The following is a 5,044-nucleotide window of genomic DNA, read 5'->3' as shown; positions in this document are numbered from 1 at the left end:
CATCTTATCAACATTTTCAAGAGGATGCATTTTGAAAAATTCATATTGAGAAACAAGCAAAGATTTCTTTTGTTCTTTAATATCTTGGTTACCTTCATGAAATTCACACAATTTATCCCAAATATCTTTAGCTGATTTACAACCTTTAATCCTACTAGATTCATTTACATCTAATGCATTGTACAATATATACATGGCCTTGGCATTCAAAGAAAGGTATCTCTTGTCTTTTTCATTCAATTCTTGTCTAGTCTTTAATCTACTCAAATTAGTGGTAGAGTCAACTATTCTAGCTTCATAAGGACCATCTTCTACCACATACCATAATTCAATATAAACGGATTGTAAGAAAATCATCATTCTTTGTTTCCACATGCTAAAATGAGAACCATTAAACATAGGTGGTCTATCAATAGATTGCCCTTCTAAAAAAGAAACATTTATGGTTGCCATGATCTTTACTCTAAGCGGTTAAGCTTAATCTCTAGGAGACCAAGCTCTGATACCAATTGTAAGACCCGAAGACAACCAATGAGACAGTTGATAAGAAAGCACAAGTGCTTGTGAGTAGAAGAGATAAACAAATTAAAGATCATAAACGTAACAATTAGTAAATAAAAAGGAAAGAGTTGCAAACCAATTAACTACCCAACTCCTCTTGAGCTTGTAGATTAATTGAGACAAGCTACTTCAAGTTGATGAATTATAATCACTCTTGTGTACAAAGGAAGGTTCACCTCCTCCTTGTCCCGAACTCCACTCGGTCAAGCCAGGACGTTTTACTATCCCTCAGGACAACCCTCACAGAGCTACACTCATGAAAGATTCACTCACAAATGAAAAGCTTACAATGAACCTCACACCACTAAGACTACAAATCTAGTTTTGGAGACTATTTTCTAGCTAAAATATCTCTTGAGATCTTGTAAACAAAGTGTGCAAAAGTTATCTGAAGTATCTGACCAACCACTATTTATATTGAACCAAGAAAGTGCCTCATTAAAGCATCCAACGGATAGAAAGTAGCTGAATAGTCAACTAGCCGTTGGGGACGTCGGACGTCCGACAGATTAATCACCGTCCGATCCCATCGTCCGAAAATCAGCCGAGTTGTCGTTCGGACGTCCGATGGTATTTTATCGTCCGAGCTTCTGTGTCCGAACGTCGTCCAGAGAGTTATCAAATCTTCGTGGAATTTTTAGGACGTCCGATGAGATTGATGTGCGTCCGAAGCATGCGTCCGATCCTTCAGGACGTCCGATGCTTCAGGACGTCCGATGCTTCCTTACGAGCGTCCGACAGAGTTTCCTTCTTGATGTTCTTCATCCTTTCGGACGTCCGATCCTGACTATTTGAGCGTCCGACAGCTTCAGCATACTTATTCCCCTTTCAATTGCACTTGTTCATGGAATCAAACAACTTCAAAACTGAAAGTATATCTTGAAGAAATATTAGTATCATCCATTTGTTTTGTAAACATCAAAAGATAGGGATCAAGATCAACATTCTCCCCCTTTTTGATGATGACAAAACAATGGATGGAAGGAAGGAAAAAGATTGAGCATATGAGCATAGACTCCCCCTCACTCATTGCAACTTATAATTTCAGAATAACTCCCCCTAACACATAGCATCCATTTCTCCCCCTTTTTGTCATCATAAGATGAGAGTAATACCCAACAACCATAATCCAACAATAATAACAGAGAATCCAATATTCAAAACAAAACAGAGAAATGATACCAGAATTCAGCAATACCAACATACCAACATATCATAGAGAGATTAGCAAATCATCGTTAGATCAGAATAGTTCTTTTCTCTCCCTTTTTGACACCATACACATTCAGTAGTATTCAAAAATATCAACGAAAACACAGATCAAAGTATCGAAAATATCAAAAAAAAATATTGTGAACAAGAATCACTGCAATGATTAACAAAATCTCCTATTTGTTAAAGTTAGCATCATGTCTAACTATCCACATGCATTTCATGCCTCTTCTCATATTCTTTCTCACATAACAATCACTTTTCATGCGACCTTTTTGACAACAAAAATTACACATAACCAAAGAGTTATCTACATGAACAGGTTTAATAAATCTTACTTGTCTTCTCCTATGGATAGAAAATTCGTTGGAATTAGAATTCAACCTATTCTTTTGAAAACAGACTTGTTTCTTGTGTTTAAGCAACTCATTTAGACCATCCATTCTTCTTTTCAAATCACCTTGTTCCTTTTTGAACAAATCACAAAGTTTTGTTTTTCTATCAAGTTCAAAATGTAAAGCAGTCTCACTCTTTTTGAAGTAATCATTTTCAGCTTTCAACTTTTTATTTTGTTGAAAAAGATTTGCATTATCTCGAAGCAAAAAACCAATTTTCTGTTTTAACCCCTTGTTTCTAGCATAGGACTGTTTCAAACTATCATGCAATTTTATAATGAAAGATTCAATATCATCATCATCACTTTCAACTTGAGAGTTATAAGATGTTACCTCATCATCTCCAATGGCCATTAGTGCCATTTGGGCCAACTCTTCTTTTTCTCTTTTTGAATTGCATTCATCCCATGTAATTTTGCAATCTCCTCTTGAACTTCTCTTGTTGAAGATCTTCTTGAAACATTTGATGCGAGGAGTTATATCATTGTCCACTTCCATGTTTTCATTACCCATGAAGGATGGGTTATCCCCCACTTGAGATGCTTTAAAAGCTATGCCTCTCTTATACATTCTTGCATTTTCTTCCTCTTGCACTTTGAATTTCAGCTTTAATTCATAAGAGATTAGGGAATTCACAAGAGATTCAATGGACATAGAATTTAAATCCTTTGCCTCTTCTATAGCATTTATTTTGTTTTCCCATTCTTTTGGCAAGGCATTCAAAATCTTTCTATTTTTCTCACCCAAAGAATATTCTTTTCCAAGCAATTTAAGATCTTGAATAATGTCACAAAATCTAGTACACATCTTATCAACATTTTCAAGAGGATGCATTTTGAAAAATTCATATTGAGAAACAAGCAAAGATTTCTTTTGTTCTTTAATATCTTGGTTACCTTCATGAAATTCACACAATTTATCCCAAATATCTTTAGCTGATTTACAACCTTTAATCCTACTAGATTCATTTACATCTAATGCATTGTACAATATATACATGGCCTTGGCATTCAAAGAAAGGTATCTCTTGTCTTTTTCATTCAATTCTTGTCTAGTCTTTAATCTACTCAAATTAGTGGTAGAGTCAACTATTCTAGCTTCATAAGGACCATCTTCTACCACATACCATAATTCAATATAAACGGATTGTAAGAAAATCATCATTCTTTGTTTCCACATGCTAAAATGAGAACCATTAAACATAGGTGGTCTATCAATAGATTGCCCTTCTAAAAAAGAAACATTTATGGTTGCCATGATCTTTACTCTAAGCGGTTAAGCTTAATCTCTAGGAGACCAAGCTCTGATACCAATTGTAAGACCCGAAGACAACCAATGAGACAGTTGATAAGAAAGCACAAGTGCTTGTGAGTAGAAGAGATAAACAAATTAAAGATCATAAACGTAACAATTAGTAAATAAAAAGGAAAGAGTTGCAAACCAATTAACTACCCAACTCCTCTTGAGCTTGTAGATTAATTGAGACAAGCTACTTCAAGTTGATGAATTATAATCACTCTTGTGTACAAAGGAAGGTTCACCTCCTCCTTGTCCCGAACTCCACTCGGTCAAGCCAGGACGTTTTACTATCCCTCAGGACAACCCTCACAGAGCTACACTCATGAAAGATTCACTCACAAATGAAAAGCTTACAATGAACCTCACACCACTAAGACTACAAATCTAGTTTTGGAGACTATTTTCTAGCTAAAATATCTCTTGAGATCTTGTAAACAAAGTGTGCAAAAGTTATCTGAAGTATCTGACCAACCACTATTTATATTGAACCAAGAAAGTGCCTCATTAAAGCATCCAACGGATAGAAAGTAGCTGAATAGTCAACTAGCCGTTGGGGACGTCGGACGTCCGACAGATTAATCACCGTCCGATCCCATCGTCCGAAAATCAGCCGAGTTGTCGTTCGGACGTCCGATGGTATTTTATCGTCCGAGCTTCTGTGTCCGAACGTCGTCCAGAGAGTTATCAAATCTTCGTGGAATTTTTAGGACGTCCGATGAGATTGATGTGCGTCCGAAGCATGCGTCCGATCCTTCAGGACGTCCGATGCTTCAGGACGTCCGATGCTTCCTTACGAGCGTCCGACAGAGTTTCCTTCTTGATGTTCTTCATCCTTTCGGACGTCCGATCCTGACTATTTGAGCGTCCGACAGCTTCAGCATACTTAGTCCCCTTTCAATTGCACTTGTTCATGGAATCAAACAACTTCAAAACTGAAAGTATATCTTGAAGAAATATTAGTATCATCCATTTGTTTTGTAAACATCAAAAGATAGGGATCAAGATCAACATTCTCCCCCTTTTTGATGATGACAAAACAATGGATGGAAGGAAGGAAAAAGATTGAGCATATGAGCATAGACTCCCCCTCACTCATTGCAACTTATAATTTCAGAATAACTCCCCCTAACACATAGCATCCATTTCTCCCCCTTTTTGTCATCATAAGATGAGAGTAATACCCAACAACCATAATCCAACAATAATAACAGAGAATCCAATATTCAAAACAAAACAGAGAAATGATACCAGAATTCAGCAATACCAACATACCAACATATCATAGAGAGATTAGCAAATCATCGTTAGATCAGAATAGTTCTTTTCTCTCCCTTTTTGACACCATACACATTCAGTAGTATTCAAAAATATCAGCGAAAACACAGATCAAAGTATCGAAAATATCAAAAAAAAATATTGTGAACAAGAATCACTGCAATGATTAACAAAATCTCCTATTTGTTAAAGTTAGCATCATGTCTAACTATCCACATGCATTTCATGCCTCTTCTCATATTCTTTCTCACATAACAATCACTTTTCATGTGACCTTTTTGACAACAAAAATTACACATAAC

The sequence above is a fragment of the Coffea arabica genome, chromosome 7e (assembly GCF_036785885.1).
Source record: "Coffea arabica cultivar ET-39 chromosome 7e, Coffea Arabica ET-39 HiFi, whole genome shotgun sequence".
Classification (NCBI taxonomy): Eukaryota; Viridiplantae; Streptophyta; class Magnoliopsida; order Gentianales; family Rubiaceae; genus Coffea; species Coffea arabica.
This window is presented reverse-complemented; position numbering follows the sequence as displayed.